Below are 27976 nucleotides of genomic sequence, written 5' to 3'. Positions count from 1 at the left end.
TCAGGAAAATTAGGGTCAAAACTATTTTTTCTCTTGCTACACGAATAACTATGGTTCCTTGCTTCACAGTCAATATTTCTATCCTATTTCTGCTCTCTGAAGGCAAACACTTAGGCAATGACCAATATATTACAGGTGTGTTGATACAAAAAAAACCAAACCAAACCAGACCAACCAACCAACCAAACAAACAAATTATACCTCAAAGGGAAAAAGATCGTTTATTCTGGAGCCAAATATAAGGGATCATGGCCCGGGAGCATGGATTAAGGTTACCTCCAATGCCATATTCCAACATGATAACAGTTCATGAAGTTTTATAGTAAGAAATCAAAAGACAGTCATAAAGCAAGACAGTTTTCAGATGTGTTGGTGGAATCATGTAGGTGGGTAATAGCAAAGTAGGGAAATCTCTGCTTTAGGCCGCAGATGCTGTCACATGACATTCTTAACCTTTGGGTTAGTGGAAGCGAGGGGTCTGTTTGGAGATTTCAAAAGGACTTATCTAATAGTCACAAAGATGTCAGGCTGAACCCAGGTGTGGACAGTGAATAGCCATGAAGGGGGTTAAAGCCCAAGATAGTAATTCTACATACTCACAGAAGTTCCAATCAATTTATCAAACTTGTAGACTATTTATAATAAGTGTGGCCTTTTTAGTGGAAATTTTAATTTATGAGTATTATCTATAGCAAGGCAGTGGAGAATATACTTCTTGCCTGCATGCCCTCTAACACTGTAGTTAATATTTGCTTCTCTTTGAATACTTGTTTTTCTTTCTACATCACTCCTTTTTTCTTCCTGAATGGACTATGCAATCTGGAAGACATACTCAAAACCCTCTGCTGATTAATTGATTGCAGTGCTTCCTCTGGAGCTTCCTCTTGACATTCTAATTCTTCCTACTAGAAGATGGGGTGTCCTACCCTCCCCAGGTAGGCACTACCCTTGCTTCCTGGGGTCCCTCTTTGCCACTGTCCCAGGAATAGATTTCTTCCTGGATTTATCCTTTCTTTTTCTTCTTATGCCTTTAACTAGTTGTATCCTGTGTTGTTTTCTGAGAGCATACGTAAGAAATTGTCTTTCTCCAGTTACCATGCTTCTGAAAATGTCTTAATTCCATGTATGTCACAGACAGATTTGCTTCCTATCCTAGCCCCATTCTAAGGTTGTTTCTCCAGCAGATGTTAGCTTATAGTTCAAAGTCATGCTCATTTTCAGTTGTTCATAGGTGATTGTGTTTCCTTTGTGGAAGCTTTTAGGATATTCTATAACAAGAATTCTAGATTTCATGATGAGGTGCTGTGGGTTGGGCTCTTTTTTATTCATTTTGAGACTGGTTGGGTTCCTTTCAACCGGTATATGTTCTTGTATTCTTTCTTTAAAAAGCCTTTCCTGCATATTTTTGTCTCAGTTTTTCTTTCTGGATTTGAGCTCCTACATTTCTTACCCTCCCCTGGTTACGCATCTATTTATCTTACTGTGTTACTTTTTGAGTTACCTTTATCTTCTAAGTACTCTTAAACAAAAAAAGTACCTGATGTACGAATGTTATCTTCCAAAACTGAGTCAACATTGTTCAGCACTGCTTCCTCTTGTATTTTTTTTTTGTGTGTGTGTTTTTCTTCTTTTTTGTTTCCTTTTTTTGTTTATTGAGCTAGGATCTCACTATGTAGTCAAGGCTGGCCTGGAACTTGTGGTCTTCCTGTCTTACCCTCCCACGTGCTGGAATTATAAGTGAGCATCATCATAGCTATCTTTTGCATTTCTTTATACTTGGGGATTGATACTATTTGATTTCTCAGTGATAACACTGGTGGGGACTTGCAGGAAATGGAAGAAAGTGGTGTTGATGGGGATGTGAGCAGAGTGGAGATCCACAGTTGCCATGACTGTTGGTTCCATTCCTATTTTGTTGCTGATCTTAACCCAAGGTACCTGGACACTCCTTTGGGTTTAGTAGCTCTTCTTCACTTGAAGCTGTCCCTTAATGATAACCCTAGCTTTTAGAGGCAAAAGGTACAATGGAAAGATGTCCGGATTGGAGTCGTATGAAATCAGTTCAAACGTCAATTTCTTACCTTATTAGCAGTACTGGCATAGTCAAGGGACTTGACCCAATGCCATCATGTCCTCCACTGCAAAAATGGCTTTATTATATACTGCTGTACCTATGACAGGTGGTTATGATGAATATCAGATCACGATACAGCATGTGTAGAAAGTGTTGGTAAGCTGTAAGCTGTTAGAAGAACAGAGAATGGGCAGAGCCAAGAACTAGTTGCATAACAGAGGGAAACCTAAGTAAAGCTTCTAGCTTCATCTTTTAGTGGACTTTAAAACTCACCAATTGTAGATGTTACATAGTTGAATAATATATTATTAGTCTTCCACTGGCTTTGCTTTTGCTCTAACTGAAGCCCCATCATCGGCTAAAATTGTTCTCTGGAGAAAGCTGCCTTTTTATGCTCTTTCCTTGTTCTGTATCTTTAAAACATTCTATTTATTTTTCTCTTATGGATATGAGTGTTTTGTGTGTATGTGTGTAAATCCATCTGTGCATGTAAGGCTAGACAAGGGCATCAGATCCGTGCAACTGGAGTTACAGACTGTTGTTAGCTACCGTGTGGTGCTGGGAACCAAACCCGGGTCCTTTGCAACAGCAATCAGTGCTCTTAACCTCTGAACCATCCCTCTAGCTCCTTTTGTTCTATATCATAAGGGTAACTTCAAGGTTAGCTGTTCCTTAAAGAAGGAACTTTCTAATCAGAAACTTTTGAGTTATAGAATTTAGAACTGGGTGATCTTCAGATAACAGCAGTGTGTGTGTGCCAGAAAAGCTTAGCACTGTGGGATTTATGAACACTTTGCTCCATCCCCCAGGCCCTAGCCCCCAGCAACGCTTAAGGAAGATTTCCCTTTATTTTTCTTTTTGACAAGAATTTCCATCTTCCAACTTGCCACCTTTTGCTGATAAAGCTCTTTGTTCCTACTTCCTTCCTCTGTCTCCCCAGGTTCTGATTTCACTGGGAAGTCATGAAATAGACCGTTATCACTACTTCAGTCTTGATTGTTATGGACTTACTCAAAAAAATTTTTTTTGGTCTTTTTGAGACAGGGTCTCCCTGTAGCCACAGCTGACCTGGAACTCACTATGTAGACCAGGCTGGCCTTGAACTCACAGAGATCTGTCAGTCTCTACCTCTCAAGTGCTGCGATTAAAGGACGTATTCAATTTTTGTTGTTTGTTTTTTGAGATAGGGCCTCACTTTGCCGCCCAAGTTGGGCTGGAACTAACCAATATAGTCCAGCTGACCTTGAACTCACGGCTATCTTCCTGCCCTAGCCTCCCAAGTGCTGGGATTCCCACCAAACCCAGCTAACTGATGGACTCACTTTGTTTGCTTTGTTATCACAGATGATGTCACCGTTGAAGATACTGATATGAGAAAATACAAGTGGATGAACAAACAGAAATGTTCAACAAAAGCAAGCCTGTGAGGTGTCAAGCACCTGTAGGGGCTGCAGCATGCAACAGTCACCCTCTTCAGTGCTTGCGTTATACACAGTATGTTTTAGTGCACATTAGTCGTTTGTCTGTTAGTTTACTACTTGGCATCATGTGCTGAAAACATTTAATTCTATATCAAAGGAAGCAAAAACGGACCGTTGAAGAATATACCAGCTCTGGGCATTTGGAAATACCCTAATATTTGCCACAATTCAATCACTTATCAACTTTATTTCTTTTAAGACTGAGACTTTTGACCCACTGGAAGAGTCCATTAGAATTCTAGTCATGAATAACTAATCTGTTGAGAACATGGGCTCCTCAAGTTGGTTTTGTTCAGTGTTTTTATCACAGCAATTGAAAGTGAACTAGGACAATCCCCCCCGCCCCAAACACCATCTTTATGGTGTTTATGGCATTGCTCCTGAAAGTTCTGTTACAGGGTGTGACAACTCTCAGGACAGTTTAAACTCATCATATGAAAAGTGACAATGCAAATCATATAAAGCATCAGGACAGCCACCCACACACTTCCCAAGGAATTTCAGAAGAACCCGGAGTTTACAAGAGCAGAGAAACTTTCAGATTTCATTTGAATCTTGATAAATTACGGGAAGAGTCAGAAATAAGCATTTTCTCTCAGGAAAAGAAGACCCTAGAAGAAACACTTGTTCTCATGCAGCTGTGTCCAGAATAGCTTGTTCTAGTTCCCCTGGGATCACCACAGAACCATGACCAGGGAGTGTTTAGACTGCTACAATTAGAAAGAGTTGGGCGTGAGCTCTAGCCTTATCATTTCTTAGTGACCGCAGTGGGTTCTATGGCTCCCCAAAGATATAGCCCAGTCTTAACCCCAGGTGTCTAAGAACATGACCTTGTTAGGAAAAAAACATCTTTGGAGTTGTAATTAAGTCAAGGAGTTAGACATTTGGGCCATAAATTCAATGAATAGTGTCTTTATAAGGCAAAGGAGGGAAGATGTGACATACAGAGCCACACACAAAGGGGAAGGCCAGAGGAAGACGAAGGCAGCTATTGGGACAGTAGATCTGTGAACCAAGGAACACCAAGGGTTTCTTGCGGTCCTCAGTGATTAGGAGAGATGCAAGGAAGGATTCTTCCTAGACCTTCCAGAGGCTTCAAATCCTGCTAATGCATAGAAGTCATTCCGTAAATACTTGTTGAATGAATGAATGAAAATGAATGAATGATTCTGTTGCGACAGAACCGTCTCAGGACTTGGACTTATTTTTGGATTTCAGACTTCTGGTCTCTAGAAGAGTAAGAGGATCAGTTTCTGTTGCTTTAAGCTACTAAGTTTGTGGGAATTTGTAGGACAGACCTGGAAAAGTAACAGTGCTCAAGTAGCATTTTCTGAACATATGTTGTCCAGTATTTTCTCATCTACAGAAATGGCAACATTTATCTATCTCCTGAGGGGATAAAACAAGATAGCGTGTACATAAGAATAGTGGTCCTTTCCCGTTTGCAATTTCTGATTTCCTAGAAATTTTCCTTTTTTCCGGAGTGTGTGTGTGTATGTGTGTGTGTGTGTGTGTGTGTGTGTGTGCTTGCGCTTTCCCATGGGTGTACTTGCCCATGCAGGTACATGTAGAAGACAGTGTTTGGAGTTGGGATGACTTCCTCAATTGTTTCTCCACCCAGCATAGAGAGACGGTGTCTTCTCTGAACCTGGAGCTGCTCTTTTGGCTAGACTGGCTAGTCAGTGAGTTCCTGGGATCTGCCTGTCTCTGCTCTTCAGTGCTGGGGTTATAGAGGCACTCTGTCATGTCTGGCTCTTACATGGGTGCTGGGGATCCAAACTTAGCTCCTGGTGCTGTCTCAGCAAGCACCTTACCCACTGAGCCCTCTTCAGTCCCTCCCTAGAAAACGTCATATGTGTTATTGACCTACTTCTTTTAGAGCTTATGGGATATAGTTTGTGCTTTACTAACATTATAGCCATACACTGAAGATTTTCATGGAATCATTCATGATTTCAATACAACGTAGGAAGAATAGAGAAGACTGAGGAGGAGCAGATATTAGCGTCCAGGTTCTGCTTTAAGAAATATGTTGGGCTGCAGAGATTGCTCAGCAGTTAAAAGCATGTATTGCTCTTCCTGAGGACCTGAGTCCAACCCCCAGCATCCACATCAGGTGGATCACAACCACCTGTAATCCTAGCTCCTAGGGGATCTGACACCTCTGGCTTCCTCAAGCACCTGCACCCACGGACATGCACATATATGCAATTAAAAATATATTGAAAAAATATGATCTTTTCCGCTAAGAAAAGACATTGCCAAGTGACTTCATTGCCACCTAGAAAAGGTAAGTCCCTAAGATTATTAGCCTGAAAGTATGTAATAATGACCACAAGCAGCTTTTCTTTCCTCTGAATCTTCTGATGTTTGTATGGTACTTGTTAAGCACATAATGCTAGAGGGTACTGAGGAGCAAGTACAAGGGCATCAGTAGTTGAAATACTGCCCAAAGGGAAATGGGTTCATTGGCTGTAGAAGGCCAGGTATTTTTCATTCACCTCTAGCACTGCTGCTCCATCAGGTCACCGTGTTGCTATGTCATTGCTTACCTACAAATCTGGAACAAATCTGGAAGCAGGTATATGGGTCCTCAGATGATTTGTTTCTGTCTCTAGATTTATATGACTCATGGAAGGAAATTCCCAACCCACTCCTTCAGGATATTAAAATCCTCTACTTATTGCAAAGGAGAGGAGAAATAATTTATTAAGTACCTATCTAGTCTAGAGCAGTGTTATCTAAATTTAAATGCATTTTCTAATTTAATCTTCATTTAATTGATTTGGTAAGATCCCAGCTTAAATTGGATTTGGGAGCTATGGTCTGAAAATAACTTGATCAAGGAAGTCAGACTTCACAAACCACTGGGAAGAGAATTATCTGCACTTAAAAGATGCCTTTTGTTAAGAAATCAGTTTTTCCCCAACACAGTTTTCATTCATTTTCATCCACCCAGTCAACAAATATTTACTGAGTGCCTTCTATTGTCTTTAATGGTCAAGAAAGAAATCCCTTCCCTGTGAAACTTACATTTCAGCTTTGTAAAAAGACATAATAGATTGGTAAATTGTATGGCATATGAGTAGGGTCTAATGTACGGAAAAACAGAGCTGGATAAAGAGCTTTGGTAGTGAAGAGATTGGTTGATTGCAGTTTAAAAAATATTTTATTTATTATTTTTATCTTTTGTGTATGAGTGTTGTACATGCATGTAGGTAAGTGCACCCATGTCATGTAATGCCTGTGGAAGACAGAAGAGGCTGTCAGATCCCTGGAACTGGCATTATAGACAGTTGTTAGCTGCCATGTGGGTGCTGGGATTTGAACCTGTCTTCTGTAACAACAGTCAGTGTTCTTAACCGCTGAGCCATCTCTACAGCCCCAAGATTGGTTGATTGAAGTTTTAAGCAAGATAGTCAAGGTATACTTCACTGAGAAGTGAGCAAAGAGGGAAGTGACTGAGGGAGGAGCCCTGTGACTAGCAGAATAGCTGTCCAGGAAGAGCAAAGACCTTACTGTGGGAGCATGCTTAGCTTGCTCAAAACCAGGGTGGCGAGCGTTGGGAGGATGAGGAAATCAAAATCAGTTTATTAGCAGCTGGAAGGACTTTGACAGAGATGGACTTGGAGGTTTTAGACTGTACAAGCAACCAATAAGATCAGATTACCTTTTAAATTTTTTTATATACATTTCTTTTTTAATTTTATTTAATTGAATTTTTGTGAATTGCATCCAATATGATTTGATCATATTTAGATCCTCTCCCATATCTGCAATATATTATATATATATCTCCCATAGAGTCTGATTTGTTTCCCTAAATGTCCTTCAGTGTGGGCCATCTACTGGGCCCACCAACATTCTCATCCCTGTAAGATATTGTCTCTCCCCCTCTCAGTTGCCAAAAGTTCCTTAGGTTGGGTTGGGATTTTTTACCTACTTCCCCATATATATGCAGAGATTTTTTTCTGGTTTGAGTTTCCATGGGATTTGTGCATGCTATCATTATTGCTGTGAGTTCGTATGTATAACTGTCCAGCTGTCTGGAAGACTCTGTTTTCTTGTGCTCATTTACTACCTCTGGCTCCTCTTCCACTTTCTGCCCCCTCTTCCACAATGCTCCCTGAGCCTTGGGAGGCAGAAGTTTGAAATAAGTGTCCTATTCAGGGATAAGAACTCTGCAGCCTCTTGTTCTCTGCACATTGGCCAATTGTTGATTTCTGTGTTAATTTCCATCTTCTGCATAAGGAAACTTCTCTTGAGAGTTGAGAGATGCATTCATCCTATGTGTAGACATTGCATTGAAGATGTGTCACTTAGGGCTAAGCATCTCACAGACACTTGTTCTCTGTGTTTCCATCTGTTGCAAAAAGAAGCTTCTTTGATTGGGGGTGGTGGTGAAAGGTCCACTTGTCTCAGCAAGTCAGGTATTCTCTGGCAGCTTAGTGGGCCAGCAGAAACAGGATAGGCTGGTGCTTACTAACTTGCAGAGAAGGGCTCCAGATTACCTTTAAAAAGATTGCTCTATGGGTTTGGGACTGTAACCTGGTTGATTCAGTGCTTGACTGGCAAGAAGTTTGGGGTTCAATCCCCAGCACTGCATAAATAGGGCATGGTGGTGTACACCTGTAATGCCAGCACTCAAGAAGTAGAAGCAGGATAATCAGGACTTTAAGGCCACCCTTGGCTAAATAATTAGTTTGAGGTCAGTCTAGGATATACAGGACTCTGTTTCAAAAAAATAGATTACTCTTGGATCTATTGTTGATATAGATTATAGAAGTGTGTTTCAGTTTTCTAGGGCTACTGTAACAAATTACCACAAATTGGGAGCTTAAAACAATAGAAATATATTTTCTATGAGTTCTATAAGTTAAACTGTCTAGGTGTTGACAGAACCATGTTCCCTCTGAAGACTCTTGGTATTCCTTGGTTTGTGGCTGGTAAAGTCCAGTTTACTGCAATATAAAGATCATTCCTCTCTCTCTCTCTCTCTCTCTCTCTCCCCCCCCCCATACAACCCTTTCCAATGTCTAGGGGCCATTGAAGTTTAGTGCATCATATTATCTTAATTGCATCTGCAAACCCTCTATTTTCAAATAAGATCTCATTCATAGGTACCAGATTTTAGGAGTTCAACACCTATTTGGGGGAGTATATTTCAATACACAGCAAGGGGCAACTGTAGAATCAGGGAGTTCAGATGAGAGAGATTGGCAGCTTAGACCTGAATTAGAGCTGAAAGGTAATGAGATGTGGTCTAGCTCTGAGTATGTTTTCAGAACTGTATCAGTAATAACTCTGACAGAGTAGGTGTGTGTGTGGAGAGAGAGAGAGAGAGAGAGAGAGAGAGAGAGAGAGAGAGAGAGAGAGAGAGAGAGAGAGAGAGAGAGAGAGAGTGAGAGAGAGAGAGAGCTCACAGACATCCCAACGTTGTTCACCTGGGCACTGGAAGGTTTTAGTTGCCATTGATTGGCGTGGGGAAGGCTGCAGGAGGAGCTTGCTTGGGAGATGATTAGGGTCTGATTTTTAACTTGTCTCAGACAGTTTTTAGATACTCACATGGAGACATCAAGTGGGAAATTGAGTCTATAAATCTGTAGCAGTTCAAGGGAGATGTCTGGGCTATAGGTGCAACATCACTGGATCCAGGTCCAGAAGATGGATTCATCCTCTGGAAAAACTAATGTCCCTGAGTGGTAAAGAGGAGAAAAGGCTTTTATTAGGTGGCCAAAGAGTGGAGAAGATGACACTTTGCTCACAAATCAGCTTCTTGATGCCAAGAAGGCAGGTTGAGAGCTTACAAACATAGGTTAAGAATAATGAAGGAAAGAGACAGGGTAATAAAGGGGAAAGGGAATTCCTGTGTTCTGGACATAGGTGAAGATCTTCCAGGAGCTTGGATGCCACATCTTTTCACTCCTTCCATGGTCTGATGTTATCAGTCATGGTGGCTGGTAGTGCTTTCAGCCTTGATGTGGGGAGAGGGACTAAGCAGATTTGGGTCAAGTCAACTCCCTTTATTATGTTCAACATGTCTATGTAGACAGCTGAATAGCATCTGACCCCAAAAAGGTTGAGGTTCAAAGGGGGCAGAATGACATGAAGGTGGAGATACCAAGTCTTCCCTTCCCATTCCTGTACCCATGGGACACCTGCAAGCCCAAGGAAAGAGCAGTGTTTTCGGTGAAAGCAGCCTTCAGCATCCTGAAAAGTAATATTGGCAACCGTTATTGCAATCCGCATGAAAGATATGTTATCCCATCTCCAGAAAAGCTAGTGGGAAATGAGCAATGTATTGCTCAGCATGTGGCCTCCAAATTAGTGATCTTTGAGTCAACAAAGAGCCAGTGAGCTAGAAGGCAGAGGGTTTCTTGAGGCTTTTCCTCGATGATGCAGATAGAAAGAGAACAGGGAGGGACAGAAGGAGGGGGAGAGAAATTTTCTGTGGTTTTGCTCTGGCAGACTGCCTGACATCTGAGTCACTTCTCAGGACGTTTCATGGGATAAGCTTTGTCTTTGGTCATGTAACTGGAGATTATAGGCATATGATGGTGAGATCTCTGTCTTGTCCATTCTATAAATATATTATTATAAAAATATTTACATGAACACTGACGGTAGCTGGACATCTGGAAATGATTCTGACTTTGAAAAAGAGTATAGTAGAAGGAATTTTCTAGATTTTTGACATAAGTCTTGAAGTCATTTTCCCTCTTACAGGAAATGGACATGATAATGGCACTGAGTCAGTGAGAATCTAACATTTATTGAACTTCTACTGCGTGCTAGACCTATTTAATAAATTCTTTCATTTATTACTCACAGTGGCCCGTTGAGTTTGACACTTTGATTGACCCAACATTGCAAACTAGAAAATATAATTTTGGAGTATTTAGGTAACTCACCTAGGAATCTATAGAGATTCCATCCTGTGTTTGTCTGACAGCAGGATTGAAGATGTTGACCACTGTGTTATCTAACCTCACAAATATCCATGTAATTTGGTAGACCCATTCAAGAAAAACATTTCTCATTTGGGGCTTTGCTCAAATCACCAAATTCCTCTAGTTTTGTATCAGGACCATCATAGATCTATTTGGGATGGTGGCTGCTCAGACTCAAATAGCCAGAGTGACAGCCTGTAGCCTGGCCATTCTGTTTGTCTTTGGGGGGGTGGTTTGCAACCCCACAACGGGTATCAGAGCTGTAAGTTGAGTCTTTAGCCTGGGGCAATAAAACACACTTGTAAGTGTTCACCTGCCTGGTTCATCCACTGAACTCTTATCTTACTTGACATTGCCTCCCTTGAGTTTGGGATCTTTCATGGAAGACTTGGGTTTTTGATCTTGGTTTGGCTGGATGACTTCTCTTCACTGAGCTCTCAATGTTGCTGACTCACCTATTGCACATGGTACTTCACTCTTCATTCTGAATGAGCTGAGATTCTCGAGAGCAATAGATCAACTAGGAAACATCTGCATTTGCAGTGGGCAAGCTGGAGACTCAGGAAACCTGGGACATCTGCTGAGGAAAGCTGCAGGTACCAAGTAGATATAAGAGAAAGGACATACATGCTTCAGGTGAGAGTCCTGGAAGGGCAGGGCCCTCCAAGTCAGTTTACACCCAGATGATGTCATCATGAGCCCTGGATGCTGCATATGGAATTGGTAGTTGTCCTGCTAATTTTGGGTCTTGCTTAGATCTGATTCCTGACCTTTCCTTTCTGTTTTCCTGTTCCCCACTTTGGGAATGGCAATGTTTACTTTGTTCTATGTATGTTGAAAGTATGTAATTGGTATATTGATTATACAGGGGCTTACAATAAGAATTTTCTTTGGGTCTCAGGAGAGATTTTGGACTGTGGAATTTTCAAGTGTTAGAACTGTAATACTCTGGAGAATTTTGAAGATGGCTTGAATGAATTTTGAATAATGGGATGGCCATGAGTCTATGGGGGACACGGCAGAATGTTTTGTTTAGATATAAAGTGTTCATCACAGGCTCACATATTTGAACACCTGGTCCCCACTGGTGGTTCTGTTTTGGAAGGTTGTGGAATGTTTTGGAGTTGGGCCTTTCTGAAAGAAGTGGGTCAGTGAGGAGTGGACTTGGAATGCTATATCTGAGTTCTGGTTCCAGTCTAAATCTCTTCTTGTCACTGACATGTGAACTATCTGCTTCAAACTCTGCTGCAGTGCCTTCCCCAGCATGACATACTGTGTTTAAAAACCAAGAACCAAAATAAATCCATCTTTGGTTAAGTTATTTCTTATCAGGTATTTAGTCACAGTGATGAGAAAAGTAATGAATATAGAACTCTTACTTTCCTTTGAGTTTGGAAAGTGGAAAAAATAACTTATTTTCATGAACGTTGCACTAGGTAAACCAGTGAGGACTCCCTTTCTCTCAAGCTTCTTATGGTCACCTGGCATGTTAGGGGAAGGGAGGAATCTAAGTGGTGCTTCTCACAGACCCTGCCATGGACAACTAGTCTGCAGTTCTCTGAATGGGAATGTTTTATGTTTCTGTCTTATTTTTTTTCTTAGTAATTTCAGTCCCACAGGGGAAAAACAAATCTCCCTTTATGTATTATATATCATTACATGTTTCAATAGCTTGGGGTTGAATAGACAAAATGATTTTTCAGCAATAGAAGACACTTAGGAAGGTCAATGTGCCTGTTTTGTGTTCTAATATCCATTCTTCCCTTCTTAAATTGCAGAATCTTGATTTTGTTTATAATATATGCCTCCTCTTCCTCCTCTTCCTCTTTCTCCTCCTCTTCCTTCTCCTCCTTCTCCTCCCCCTCCCCCTTTTCCCCCCTCTCCTTTCCCTTCTCAATATTTTCCTGGATCATCTAAGAATAAGGAACAGATATATTATCTCTTTGCTTCTAAATATTTCAGTGTGTGTTTTCTAAAAACAAGGAATTTTCTCATGCAGTTACAGCACAATTGCCCAAACCAGGAAATTAACATTGTTACAACACTATTTTCTTACCTACAGATACTATATTTATTTAATTTTAGTTGACACAGTATTAGATTTTGTAGCAAAAGAAAATCCAACACCTTGTGTTGTGTTCTGTTGTCACACCTTTGGTCTCTAATGTATAGCTTTTCCCAAGTTTGCCTGTGTATTAATGATACAGACCTATTCATTTGTAATGCGTGTAGGCAAGTGAGTTTGTAGACTGTTCCTCAGTCTGAGTTTGGCTGATCATTTCTGGTGATTAGAGCCTCAGTTATGTATGCAGGAGAATGTGAAACTGTGTTCCTCCTGTCATGAGGCACATGCCAATTAGCCTTATATTGGCAGACAGATTTCTAACATGGAAATTGCTAGCCCACCTTTCCCTTGCCTCTGCTACTTTGTGACTACTTAGGATCTCTCAACATTCATGTTCTTGTACTGGCTGCTCTGCAGGCCTTCCCGCTCCCAGCCCCTTATATAGGAAGCTGCTAATAGCTCTGGTGGAATTGGAGGTCTAATTCTGTAAGGGAGATTTGGATCTACTTCTCTTCACTTGTTTTTCAGGAAAACTGGAAAATTTGGTTGTGCTGGATAGCTTTAGTTATCAACTTGACATACCTGGGTAGAGGGAGCCTCAACTGGGAGAATTGCCTCCATTGGCCTGGCCTGTGGCCATGTCTGTGGGACATCTACTTGATGGTTGAGTGATGTAGGAGGGCCCAGCCCACTATGGGGGATGCCACCCCTGGGCAAGTGGGCCTATATTATATAAGAAAACAGGTTGTGCACAGGCCAGGAAAGCAAGCCAGTAAGCAGTGTTCCTCCATGGCCTGTGCTTCAGCTCCTGCCTCCAGGTTCTTGCCCTGAGTTCCTACCTTGGGCCCCCTCAGCGATGAACTGTGACCCAGGAGATGTAAGCCAAATAAACCCTTTCCTCCTCAAGTTGGTATTGGTCAGAGTGTTTGTCACAGCAATGGAGAAACAACTAATGCACTGGTCATCTTCCTGCAGATCATTCTGGTAACCCACAGGCCTGCTTACACTTCAGAAGATGACCCAAGATTAGTTTACTCACAAAAATCCCAGGCTTCTGCTGCTTACTTCAAATAACACCCAGAATAAGCATTTAGGACTCACTTTTCCTGTCTAAGGAGTAAAAACTGCAGTTATTGATTTTTTTTAATTTCAAAAGAACATGTTTTCTTTCTGACCAGGGGTACCTGGGTCTTTATGAGCCTATTCTGTGGTGAGCCGCAATCTTCCAGTGCCAATTCTTATGCCTTCTGTATCACATTTCTGTGACCTTATTCTGTGAGGAAGGGGCTCTGATGACTTCTAATGAGCTCACATAGGGTTGATGAGCTAGAGACCAGTCATAATCCTTTACTCCCTTTCTTAAGTTCTTATTTGAAAGAGCTAGACATCTAGGGAAAGATGTTTCCTGTGTGAGTGTTAACACATGGTCTCCCAAACCCTCCCAAGGCATTCCTATCTTCTCTTCCACCATGGTCTCCCCAAGAGTTAAAGGGCATCCTTGGAGTGAGATGTGCCAAAGGCTTCTCTTGTGAGCCCCAAGATGTCTAGAAATGCAATTGCCTTTGATAGATGCTTGGAGCAGTTGCCAGAAGTGAAACTGCATTAGCCAGTGTGCATGGTTGTGAGGTGAGACAGGAGGGATTTGTGTTTGAGAGAGACTGTCTTTAGTCTCCTCCATGAGACTGATGTGTGGGGAGGATGATGCTTTTGTAGTAGTGAAGTGTGACATTTTCTACCAGCCATGCTTCCTGTCTAAATACTGTCCCAAAGATTTCTGTTCACAGGGGAGGAAGTGAAAAAGGGTGGACAGATGGTTTGGGACCATGAGTTCTCCATCAAAGTTTGTGATACATCGTCTCCAAAGAGGGAACATCCAGCAGCTGAAGAGATGGCTCAGCATTTAAGAGCACTGCCTGCTCTTGCAGAGGACTGGTGTTTGATTCTCAGCACCTACCACCATCTGTAATGGTAAATTCAACAACAGGGAAATTGGACACCCTCTTCTGACCTCCTCGGGCATTGCACAACATGGCTGCACTTACCTACATTCAGGCAATACACTTATACACATAAAAATAATAAATAAAATATTTTTTAGAAGAGGCAACATCCATAAATTCATAAAATTTACAGTGGCTGTCAGTCTTAAGAATGGTGTGGCACCTGTAGCTGTGTTTATATGTCAAAAAACATACCAGAAACTAGCATTACTTCTCTCCTCCTGTGATCATGACCATTCTACATAGTGCTAGGGCCTCACTTGGAGTGGCTGGGATACTGTACTTTCCATTTAGCTGGCGACCACATTCCACACCAGTACTGGCCATAAACCTCTTGTCAAGAGCTTTCTCCCTCATTCTATTTATTATTAAGATGATTGAATATAATTTACATTCTATACACCTCACCATTTACAAGTATATAATCCAGAGGCTTTTAGCATATTTGCAAAGTTATACAGTCATTACTAGCATCTAATTACTAGCATCTAGTTACAGACATTTTCTCTCCAAATCCCCCTACCTATGAGCAGCTCCACAGCCCTTGGTAACCACTCATCCACTTTCTATCTATATGGATTTGCACAGCCTGGGCATTTTGAATAAATGGAACCATACAACATGTGGCCTTATGAGCTTGGTTTTTTTCCCACTTATCATGATGCTTTCAAGGTTTATCCATGTTGTAGCATGAATCAGTATTTTATTCCTTTTATTTATTGGAAATATGACATTTTGTTTATTTATGGGCCAGTTGCTGGTCATTTAGACTGTCTCCAGCTTTGGGCCATCATAATAGTATATATGAATAGAATTGCTAGATTATAGGTTGCCTATAAATTGAACCTTTTGGAGAACCACCAAATTGTTTTTTATTGTAGTTGTAATATTTTATATGTCTACCAACAATGTATGAGGGTTTCAATTTCTCTACATCTCTGCCAAAATTATTATTTTCTGTGCTATTTTACTTCTCTTTTTATGTTTATGTACATATGTGTGATTCCAGCCCCCTTAGTGGATAACAGTAGTAGCATATCATGGCTGTAAGAACTTAAAAAGGTTTTTTATGAATGAGTGCTCATTCATTAAAGGAGGGCCAAGCAGGGTCATTGGACCCTCAATGGAGTATCCAGCCACTCTTCCCAGCCAACTGTATGTAATTTGGCCCTAATCACACATGGCCTCCAGGATTAGGGAAGGGCTAAACGGAGGGCCAAATTATACAATCTGGGGAAGGCTAGGAAGAGAAGGCTGGGTAAGGCTTTCCAGCGTGCATACCCTCAGGTAATACAAACCCCTCAGCAACCCCTCAGTTATCTCAGTAAGTAAGTACAATAAATTCATTGGTTCCCCAGTAAAACTGGGCTTGACATTAGAACCTTGAAAGGGAATAAGCATCACTTAGTATCCCACGAAATAATTCTCACAACAGATGGAAAATTTATTTGTTAATGCTATTATGTCTCATAATTATTAAAAAAAGAAAATGAGAATGTAAAAGGTGTTAAAAGGATATGGGAATGGAGATATTTTCTAAAATAGAAAAAAAATGAGAAAGCCTAAGCAAGCAATGAAGGTCTGTGTAGGTTGTTATGATAGATAAAGGATGAGACAAAAATGATATACACATAATCTTAAATTTCTGTGGTCATAGTTTAGTCAACTAGTTTAAGGAACAAAATACATATCTAGTCAAAGTTTATCTGGGAATGTTTGTTTTTTTTTTTCTTTTTCTACCCAAGCCTTATCTACAAAGCACATGATAATTAAAAGTACCAGACCGGTAGAACTAACCTTTTTGGATGTTTAACAGCCATAGTTTGAGGCCTATACTAATGTGGTCAGAGGGACTTAAGGGACAGTTTTTGCCTCTTGCCCTCCAAGGTTGACCAAATTCCAGGGGACTATGGAACATCTCTCAAAATATCCTATAACTGTGGTGAGTCACCTGTCCTCTTGTTCAGGGAAGAAGTGGAGACCCGTTTTGGAAGCCCTTGTCAAGAAACTCCAATGGGCTCTCATATGAGCATTTGAAAATTGCCCTGTTCTGACTTTTTTTAAGTTCCCTGTCTAAAATTTATAATGCTAATTACTCTTGCCTTTACTTCTCCTTTACATCTCCTAGTCACGATTCAAGGACTTTCTTTTCCCCCTGGAGACAAGAGTTATGCAATTTGGGAGTCTTTTAGATAGACCCACTGAAGGGGTAACCCCAATTGCCTCACCTTGCGTCCCTGTTCAGCATGGAAGAAGCCAGAGCAGTCTGAATCCCGATTCTTTATTGGCAATTTGGGTAACCTCTTAAGAATAAAGATTGGAGGTAGGAATTGGCTAGGCAGTTAGGGTAAAAAGACCCCAAAGAAATGTAGCCAGTTTCTGGGCTAAAATTCAAAGTGTCCTTGGGCCTGTTAGCAACATTCTCTGTTCCAAAGGCCAAAAATGTCGAAAGTATTGGGGAGCTTGTATCTAATCCTTAAAAGATTTTAGGGATACCTCTTCAGAGGGGGGACTGTTAGAGTAGGCAAAAGCCCCATAAAAATAAATAAATCAAAGAAGAAGAAAGAGTACATTAAGTTATCAGAAAAAAAGTGATGGGGGAGATATGGGAGGAGGTGGAGGGGAGAGAGTGGGCATGGATTTGATTAAAACACCTTATATGCATGTATGAAATTCTCAATACATTATTTATTTAAATAATAAAAGTTTTTTTATTACATTTATTTTGTGTGTCTGTATATGTGTGGGTGCATGTGTGCCACACGCACATGTAAGATCAGAGGACAACTTTCAGGAGTTGGCTCTCTCCTTTCAACATGTGGGTACTAGGGATTCAGCTCAGCAAATACCTCTACCTACTGAGTCAACTTGCCAGCCCAATTTTGAGAACTTTTAACACAATGTCCTCATACATATTGGAACATGTTCGTCCAGTCTATAGTATATTGGAGAACTCTAGCCTCTCACTCGCTCAACCAGTATTTAATAGCTTTTGCTAGGTGCCCAAAACTTCTGGAATGGGCTAGTGTATTAGTTGGCGCTTCATCACTATAACAAATGAAAGCTATGGAATTAATTTCTTCAGAGGGAAATTTAGCTGAGCGTGGTAGCACATACCTGTAATCCAAGTTCTTGGGAGGTTAAGGCAGGAGGGTTGTGAGTCCAAGGCCGGCTGGGCTACACAGTGAGACAACAACAAAAAGGATGAAAGACTTATTATGGTCCATAGTTTTGGAGACTTCTGTCTGTGGTCAGTTGACCCTGTGGCTGTTGTGCCTCTGGTGAGGCAGCACATCACGGTGGGTAGTGCATAGAACACAGCAAACTCTCACACTAAAGACAGATGGCAAAAAAGAGAGAAAGTGGAAGAGAACAATGCCCCATAATTCCCTTTATGGATATGCCACAAATGACCTAAAAACCTCTTCTAGGTGTTAGGTATTGGGGTTTAGAATACAGGAACAATAGAAGAGGGAGCAGGAGACCATGCCTGACCTCAGACAAGACTGAACTTACTGAAGCACTTCAGGGAGGGACAACAGCCTTCCTGCATGCTGGAGTCGACTGCTGCCCTGGGGAGGGGCTGTTGGGCTTATATAGGATATAGTATGGCTGACTTACTGTGTGACTAGGGGCATTCTTGAGAAGTTTATCGTACCCTTCTTCATGGCACTGCATGCTTTGGTTTATCTAAAGAGACAGAGGGTTTATGATCTCTTCTTAGGACCATTTGCTCAAGGAGACAGGCTGTCTTGGGAAACAGGCTCTCAACAAACAGTTCTCTCAGCAGGGAGGGAAGTGGCTGATTGATAATGCAGACTTTCTGCAACTGGGGCATTCTATCACTAGAATTCTAACACTTCTTGAACTTTCCAGCATCTCTCACTTGTGTCAAGAAAGAACCCAAACTTTTACCGTTTAAGATCACGGCACCCAGGGACACAGGTGCAAGAACAAGGCAAACTGACTGGCCTCACAGAAGTCACAGTTGATAAAGACACAGAAAAAACATGAATGAAATGGCTGCACATTGGAATGAGTCTCTGAAGGAAGAGAACAGGGGCTGAGGAAAAGAACACTGCTGTGTGTGGGAAGATGGGGTCCTCCAGAGAAAAGGACTGAATGGAGTTCTAGATGTGGAGGCCTACACCTTTAATCCCAGAACTTGGGACCCAGGGGTAGGTGATCTTTGTGAGTTTGAGGCTAACCTGGTCTACATAGTCCCTGGCCTGCCAGGACTACAGAGTGAGACCTTGTATTTAAAAAAGCTCAGTGGTCCATATATATATGAATTAACTCAGCAATTGTGGAAGCTTTGTGGGCCCAGAGTCTCCTAGGAAAGGCTGGAGGCTGGAGACTTGGGGAAGAGCTTCATCTGGCCAAGGCAGTTTGCTGTGGAGAAAGGAAAAGCCTGTGTTCAAAGACCATCTGCCAGGGTACTCCCCCTTGCTCAGGGGAGACCACTCTTTTTTTCCTTTTTTAAATCTATACCTTCACCTGATTGAATGCAACTCAGCCACACTAAAGAAGGAGGTGATCTACTTAAAGTTTGCAGATTTAAATGTAAATCTTACCCCAAATCACTCTTACAGACACATGCAGGATAACAATTGACCAAATCTCCTGGGGTTAGCCAAGGGCTTACACAAGAATTAATCATCACAGGGGTGTCCACCCCAGATGGGTGACTGGAAAGGCTGCTCTGGGTAGGTGATACCTAAACTGAGATCTAGAGGGTGAGAAGAAATTCAGTCTGCAAAGAGTAGGGGTGAACATTCCAGTGTTCAGCATGGTTTCCCTTAAACTTTTCTTCCTTTTATTGCCTGCCATCGAGATCAGCAAGAACAAAAAAGAGTGGCAGGTCCTTCTTAAGCGGAATCAGCATCATACCAAGAGACCAGAGCCAGTGCCTTTTCTCTTTTTAAAATGGAAAATTTTGCTCAATCCCTAAGTTGGACACTTGGGCAGGTCTCCAAGGAAAGCAATGAAAAGCAAAACAAACAATAAAAACCAAACCAAAGGCATCTCTCAAAAGTTCCAGGGATTGTAAATGAGACCTTGAAAATATGCCTTGCACTTTTCTTGGAAGTCTAAAATTATAGAAAATTTCAAGAGGCTGAGCCTATTCTCACTGTGAGGAATCTTCCATCCAGACCCATCCCAATGGAAGAGGCTGCACCAGGCCTTATGCTGGCCTTGGGGCCATCTTCTGCTACTTCCTCAGGCTCAGGCACAACTGACTGTGGGTTTAGTCTACTCCATTCATTCAGAGCACAAGCAAAGCAGGCAGAACAATGCAATGCAAAATTACCAACCGCAGGTCCCTTTTCCATGTGGCCCTGAATGCAAATGTGCACCATACTTTCTCTAATAGTGACTATTGTGGCAGGACATGCTGACCTTTCAGTCACCAGTTTTGAAACCTTTTATTGTAAAACCCAACTCACTAGTAGCAAATACATGTTTAAAATTGATCAAGGCATTGTTATGAATCGTTGAGCAAATCTCAATTTCTCTAAGCCTTGGTTTCAGTGTTTATGATAAAAGAACAAACAATGCTCTCTACCTCTCCAGACTTCAGATTTAGCAGGGTCCTAGGTCCTGTCCATCACAACAAGTCAGGAAAGAGCAAACATGCTTGGAAGCCTGGTAGGACAGGTCCACTCCAAATTTATTCTTCTAAGTGTTTGATAGGCCCCTGGGATGGAACTGTCCCAAGACAAGGCAAGACAGACCTGCTGTAGTCACAAAGTTTCTTCCTATGTGTCTGTCCTGGGACTTCATCTTCCACATCTTGGTCCGATGGAAGGATGATGTGGAGGGAGAGGGGTGAGAGATAGAAAGAAAGTGAACACTAAATACCACCAGAAAGAATGATTTTACTGCAAACTTGAAGGCACTGGAGCAAGAACAGCATTTTTGGGTACTGTTCTGATAGAGTATATTGTTAAATACATTCTCCAGGTCTTTGCCAAACTACACTGCTTAGCACCTCAAAGCCTCTTGTGGTTAGTGGCTATTCCTAAAGGAATTTGAATTACTTCTTATCAGAGACATAAAAGCGAATGGCTTCAAGTAACAGAAAAGTGGAAGTGTCTTGAACACTTCATTATTTAGTAACATGTTGCTGGAAAAGTCTGGAGGTTAATAGGGGCCAGGCAGGATTCACTCAGGATCCTGTTTGTCTGAGATCCTCTTGACTTTGCTCTTTTCTTTGTGTCAGATCTGTCCCCAAACTGATGTCAAGATTGTTACAGGAATTGTGGTCTCGAAGCTACAAGGTACGACATTTGGTCTTTACCCATGGCACTTCATGAAGAGTGGGGAAATGTTCTCAGAGCCTCTCAGCACACCTCTGCTCACCTCTCATTGACTTGAGGTTTTAATGTCTGCCCCATGTAGGAACCATTGCCTAGGACTAGTTGAATGCTGTATGCTGATTGTCTTGGGTTCAAATTTATGAACTAATCTTTAGCAAGGATCATAGAATTACTTTTAGACTCATCAGAGACCATTGTGTGAATTTGAGCCCCAAAACTTAAAAAGCATATTGTAAATGGAAAGTTGATGTGAGTGAAAATATGTGATCTCAGTTTTGCCTTTGGGTACGTGGCTGACCCTTCTGTTTACCATGAATTCACATTTAGCTGCAAGGGAGGCTGAGAAACAGAGCCATTATTCTGAGCGAATATGTGTTCAGTAAAAATTATAATCTTATGGAGGAAGTAGAAAATGAGCACTGGAGAAAATAGCAGTGTCTCTCACATAAATTAGGAGGGAAATCAAGAAATCAGGTACACTATCAGATTTTTGCATAAGCAAGATGTATAGATGTTAATGCTATTTTCTAGAATGAGAAAGGCTGGGATCTGAGCAGGTTTTGAGATAAGGGTGGATGGAGAAGAGTTAGGGACCCTGTCTTGTCATATCAAAAATGACATTATCATTAGAAATTCAACAGAAAACAGGAACTCAGAGGAGTCATCAATAAATTGATTGCATTTAAAGGTCTGGTTGGATACAGTCACATATGGAAAGAGTATCAAAAGAGAAAAGATCTTTGGGCAAAGTCTTAAGATCCAACACTTAGGGGTCAGGTAGAAACAGAGAACTAGCAAAGAAGAAAGTAGCTATTACTATTTGATAATATTAAGGATTATTATTATTTTAGGGGGTGGTTGATAATGATAGTGTGGTTATGTTTCCTGTGAAAGTGTACATATTTATAAATACATACTGAAATATGTAAAATATACCTGGGACTTGAAGATATTTGGAGGGGCTTGGTTGGGATAGAGGAAACAAAATTGGTCATGAGTTGAAGCCAGATGATGAATATGGGAGTTCATTCTACATCCTGCAAACTTTCTTACATATAATTTTCTCATGATAAAAAAGATCAATGAATAGTCACTTAAGTAGGATGATCACTGATCGCAGTGATCTTGTGGGGTCATGAAACCAAGTGAAAGAGACAGAGGTCAATGTCTAGTGTGCCGAGGGCAAGGAGGATGGGGACAGAGAGCTGACCTCTGAACTTGACAAAACAGTGACTGTTGGTGATCTTATTATGATCATTCATTGGTTGACAAGGACAGAGGTATTATGCAGAGAATGGAGGATGAGGGAGTAGAAAGAGATAGGAGATTTTTGTGTAGAGATATGGGGGAAATGGGTGGAAATTGTGGGCAATGAACATGCTTAATTGGATCATAGGAAGGCATATGAATATGTTCTTTATAATGACACAGTATGGAAGAAGTTATGCAAGGTATTGAGCAGGAAGAGACAGTTGGATGGAGAGGAGCTGGCTTTGGGAAGGAGTGGGAACCTTTCATCTTTTGTCTGTGGTCCAGACACATTTTGTAGGATTTGCTGGTGGAAATGAGCAAGTTCTCATCTAAGTATTTTCTCTGTGAAGAGTGATACAAGGTCATGAAATCCAGGAAAGAAGATTGTTGGAGACTTGAGGAAAGAGAAGGGTCCCTAAAGAGATGGGATTCGATTTACTGGGGAAATGTGCTACCTGTTTAGGACCATCATGGATATAAAGTTAACAAGCTGCAGGATCATTTGATTTGCATCCTATTTCAGCTACTGGAGAACAAGCCTGAAGGATGTAGACACGGATTAATCAGGGCTAGCATTTTGTCAGGTGAATTCAATGGTAGCAGAGGCGAGTGGAGATTGAAGGTGTAGGAGAAGGCTAGAGCAAAGGACCAGGGCCTCCAAGTGAGGAGGCAGTGGCTGAGAACAAGTGGCCCATTGGGATAGGAACTCTGGAGGTGGTGTGAGTGTTGGAGACAGACTTCATGAGGACAGATGGTTGAGGATGGAAAAGAAAGTGGCTACTGGAGTTAGAGGTCAAAGAACATAGAGGCTGAAGTTCTGTTTCTTTTGACACTCACCAGGCATTGAGCACAGTGCTCTCTATGCAACAGATCCATTACAATTGTTGATAAATATCAAGCCAGGCCAGGTGCAGAGGGACTGGGGGCAGGAATGAGATTTAATGGAAAGAGAGAGGGAAGGAAGCAGTAAAAGAGGTGAGAAGGCTTTACATCGTCTCTATCACTGGGATTGGCCTAGAACTCTCATCTTATGGGATCTATCATCTTCTAATGGAACAATGTGAGAAAGACATACTCAACTCAATTCACTTTAACTACTGAGAATTTATTGAATCTAAAATGGCAGACTAGGCAGCAAGAGCAGAGAGGAAAAGCTGGCTGGAGACAGGTGGAAAGCACACGTAACACCGCCAGCAGCTTCTGCTAAGTGCCACACAGCAAATAAAATTAACTGCCTCCTGCCCAGGATGTGCATTCCTTGAAAGGTTTATTTGAAGTTATAGTCTCAGGATGACCTGCCTTAGCACCACATGGCACCAAGGTAGAGGGGCCACACATCAGAAACTTGCAAAGTTGAATTATTTGGTAATTATCCTCTGCGTCACCCTCCCTACCCCTCCAGATTTCCTTTTTTTCCTTTTCCTTTCCTTTTTCCTTCCCTTCCCTCCTCTCCCCTTCCCTCTGCTCCCCTCCCTTTCCTTCCCCTCCCCTCTCCTCCCCTTCCTTCCCCTTCCCTCCCCTTCCCTCCCCTCCTCTCCCCTCCCCTCCCCTTCTTCCCTTCCCTCTTTTTTCTATCATTTCTTTCACTTTCTCTCTTTCTCTCTCCTTCTCTCTCTTTCTTTCTTTCTTTCTTCTTTCTCTCTCCCTCTCTCTCCTTCTCTCTCCCTCTCTCTTTCTTTCCGCTTCCTTCCTTCATTCCTTTCTTTTCTTTTCTTTTCTTTTGAGACAGGGTCTCCCTGTAGCCCTAGCTTGTCTATAACTCACTATGTAGACCAAGCTGGTCTTGATGTCACAGAGATCCCCCTGCCTTTGCTTCTCATGTGCTGGGATTAAAGACATGCACCACCATGCCAGGTACTTTCTTCTTAAAAAATATTTTCATTGCATTTTCGAGAGTTTTCTATAATGTATTTTGATCACAGTCAGGCCAGTTCCCTGATCTGTACCCCCTCACTACTCCTCACCCAGGATCATGTACTCCCATTATTTTTTTAATGCTTATTGAGTCCAATTTGTGTTCTCAAATGCACTTAGGTATGGGACCATCCTTTGGAGCCTGGTCTACCTGTCCAGTGTCACATGCTTAAAGAAAACCGAGTCTCCCTCTCCCAGCAGTTATTAGTTACCAACAGTTCCTCAGCTAGGGTTGGGGCTTCTTACCCACCTCCCCCATTCTATGTTGGCAATTTTTCAGCCTTGAGCTTATGTAGGTCTTGTGCAAACTGTCACAATCGCTGTGAATTCATATGAGTAACTGCCCTGCTGTCTGGAAAACACAGTTTCCCTGTAGTCATCTACCCCCTCTGGTCTTAAATTCTTTCTTCCCACTGTTCTACAATAACCCCTCTGACCTGAGCAGCAAGGGTTTGATACAGGTCTTATTTAGGGCTAAGCGCTCTGCGGTCTCTTATTCTCTGCAGATTGCCCAGTTGTGAGTCTCTGTCAATTATCCTCTGTTGCAAGAAGAGGCTTCTCTAGTGAGAGTAGAGAGATACATTAATCTATGTGTATAACAATAAGCCATTAGGAGTCAATTTAATCGTATGTCCATTTAGCAGAATAATAGTAGTAGGTTCTCCTCTTTGGCTTGTGACCTGTCTAGCCACATGTTCTTGGCCCTGATAATAGTGCCAGGTATGGACTCCACCTTGTGAAGTGGGCCTTAAATCCAAGCAGTAGGTAGTTGGTTATTCTGATTACATTCGTGCCACTATTGTAACAGTAGACATATTTTTCCTGACCAGTTGTTAATGTAGCCCTCAGGATTCACAGTTGGACAAGACTGATGTTTAGATTTTACTTCTGGTGACATGAATAGCAACTCCTAGTACTATGAAAGCTAATCAGTAGAGATGAAGCTTTGATGTGAGTACCAGCTTGATTTCTCCTTGTTTGTTCGATGACTCATGTATGTAGTCTCTTCAGCAATGGGGTCTTATTGTCAAGTTCTGGCATGTAACTAAGATCAAGGGCAATAGCCAATCTTCTTTGGCCTATGGGAACCATGGGCAACAGCTTCAAAATAGGAAGTCCATTCCTGGCATTAGACTTTTTATTTGCTAGCCTGTGGTGTCTGGTAGGGACATTGTTTTCCTGTTATAGGATAACTCCATTTAAATGTTTCTTTGATACTATATATGTATATACTTTAAGAAGCTTTTATTCTATAGTGATAGGCTTCAATATGACTTTTTGAAAAGGCCTTTAGGGTTAGCTGTTCCTCACCATAATCCCTCCTCTGCCCAGCCCTCCCATTCCCCACCCAATTTAACCTTCCCTACCCCATTAATCCATTTTCCCTTTTATATCACTACATTTTATCTCCCTACCCATGAAGTCTCTCTCCCTTGGTCCCTTACTAGTTTCCTGATCTCTCTGGATTTTCCAGTTGAAATACATGTATCTAAAGATTCAAAGCTAGCATCCAATTATGAGAGAGGACATGTGACATTTGTCTTTCTGGGTCTGGGTTACCTCACTCAGAATAATTATTTTCAGTTCTATCTATTTACATATGAATTTCAAAATTTCATCTTTCTTTTTTAAAATCTATTTTATTTATTTTTATTTTATGTATGTGAGTATATTGCCTGCATGTGTATAAGTGCATCCATGTCATGCAATTTCCATGAAGGTCAGAGGAGTGCATTGAATTCCTCTGGAACTGGAGTTACAGATGGTTGTTAGCCATCATGTAGGTGCTGGGAATCAAACCTGAGTTATCTGCAAGAGCAACCAGTGCTTTTAATTGCTGAGCCATCTCTCCAGCCCCAAATTTCATTTGTCTTAACAGCTGAATAATATTCCGTTGTGTAAATTTACCATATTTTTGTTATCCATTATGATGGACATCTAAATTTTTTCCATTTCTTGACTATGGTGACTAGAGCAGCAATGAACATGGATAAACATGTATCTCTGTGGTAGGAATCAGAGCCCTGTGGGTATTGCCCAAGAATGGTATGGATGGATCATGTAGTAGATCTATTTCTAATGTTTTGAGGAATTTTCACAGTGATTTCCATAGTGAGTACAGCAATTTGCATTCCCACAAGCACTGGATAAGTGTCCCCCACCCCCACCCCCATTCTCACCAGCATTTGTCGTTGTTTGTTCTGGATCTTATCTGACTGGGGTAAGATCAATGTGTCTGTTTTTATGTGAGTGCCTGCCCCGGCCTGCAGGGCGGAAGATGGAGGCTTGAACTCCCAGGGACCTGGAATGATGGGACAAGAGACACAAAGAATGACAGCAAGACAAAGAACTCTGATCAAGCTGCAAAAGTTTATTTTTCCACGGGGATTCTTATACGGAATGAAGCGGGAAATTAGCTGGGGAAGGGGAAGGGAAGGTGTTGTCTCAACGGGTTAATGAATGTCCCTTAGGATGAGGGGAACTGGCACCATGAGTCTTGGTTGCAGGATAAGGAAATTGGTGGTTGCTCAGGCTTATCTTGAATCATTGGAAAAGTTGCTTATCTTAGGGGGCAGGGAGGACAGATCAGCAAGTTCTCCAGAGGCTGCTTGCCCTGGGGGGCAGGGAGGGCTGCCAGGCAGTGTGGTCTCCCACAAGTGCCATGCTGTTTTTATTACTACAGCTCTGTTTTTATTACTGTAGTTTGAAATCAAGGATGGTGATGCCTCCGATTTTTTTTTATTATTCAGAATTGTTTTGGCTATGCTGGTATTTTTGTGTTTCCATATGAAATTTGAGATTATTTTTCAGTTTCTGTAAAAATTGTGTTGGATTGTTTTGGAGATTGTTTTGACTACCTTCATTGTGTCCCATAGATTTTTGGTATGTTATGTTTTGGTTTTCATTCAGTTCTAGGAACTTGTACATTTTCTTCTTGATTTCTCCCTTGGCCCAAATTTTTTTAAGTAGTGTGTTGTTTAGTTTCTATGAATTGGTGTACATTTTTTTCATTTTTGTTGTTGGTGATATCCAGCTTTATTTCTTTGTTGTCAAACAGGATGCAGGATGTTATTTCAGTTTCCTTAAATTTGTTGAGACTTGCTTTGTGCCGTAATATGTGGCCAATTTTGGAGACAGTTCCATGGATTGCTGAGAAGAATGTGTACTCTTTGATGTTTGGGTGGAATGTTCTGTAAATGTCTATTAGGTCCATTTAATTTATGATGTTATTTAATTCCTGGCTTTCTCTGTTTAGTTTTTGTCTGGATGACCTATCAATTGATGAGAGTAGGGTATCAAAGTCACCCACTACCACAGTGTTGGAGTTAATCTGTGATTTTTAAATGCTTTAAAACTTTAAAAAATTTTATGTATATATTTTCCTGCATGTATGTAATGCACCCATTTTATGCAATGCCCTTGGAGGCCAGAAGAGAGCATAGGATCCCCTGGAACTGAAGTTCTAGACAGTTGTTAACCATGTGGGAACTGAACCTGGGTCTTCTGCAAGAGCAGCCAGTGCTGAGCCATTTCGTTAGGTCCTCAGTCTGTGATTCTAGTTCTAATAGTGTTTCTTTTATGAAATTGGGTGCTCCTATGTTTGATATGTATATGTTTAGGATTATAATAGCCTCTTGATAGATTTTCCCTTTAATGAGTATGAAATGTCTTTCCCTATGTCTTTTGAGTAGATTTAGTTTGAAGCCCATTTTGTCAGATACTAGAACAAGCTACACTTGTTTCTTAGTTCCAATTTCTTGGAATACCTTTTTCTATCCTTTCACCCCACAATGGTATCGATTGTTGACTGTGAGGTGTGTTTCTTGGAGAGAGCAAAAAGATGGATCCTGTTTTTGAATCTCTGTCTTTTTATTGGAAAATTAAAACCTTTAATACTGAGAGTTATTACTGACCAATACT

At 41.3% G+C, this 27976-nt stretch overlaps 1 long non-coding RNA gene across 1 annotated transcript in view; it reads left to right on the top strand.

Moving 5' to 3' along the window:
- The window catches only part of LOC115068641, a 32440-nt gene extending 16719 nt beyond the window's left edge, over positions 1–15721 (top strand). The window contains exons 2-3 of the long non-coding RNA XR_003847972.1: positions 3419–3568; positions 14341–15721. This is a non-coding gene — a long non-coding RNA (uncharacterized LOC115068641). The remainder of the gene's footprint in view (positions 1–3418; positions 3569–14340) is intronic.
- The last annotated feature ends 12255 nt before the right edge of the window (positions 15722–27976 follow it).

The sequence above is a fragment of the Nannospalax galili genome, unplaced genomic scaffold (assembly GCF_000622305.1).
Source record: "Nannospalax galili isolate Female #2095 unplaced genomic scaffold, S.galili_v1.0 scaffold388, whole genome shotgun sequence".
Taxonomy (NCBI): Eukaryota; Metazoa; Chordata; class Mammalia; order Rodentia; family Spalacidae; genus Nannospalax; species Nannospalax galili.
This window is presented reverse-complemented; position numbering and strand designations above follow the sequence as displayed.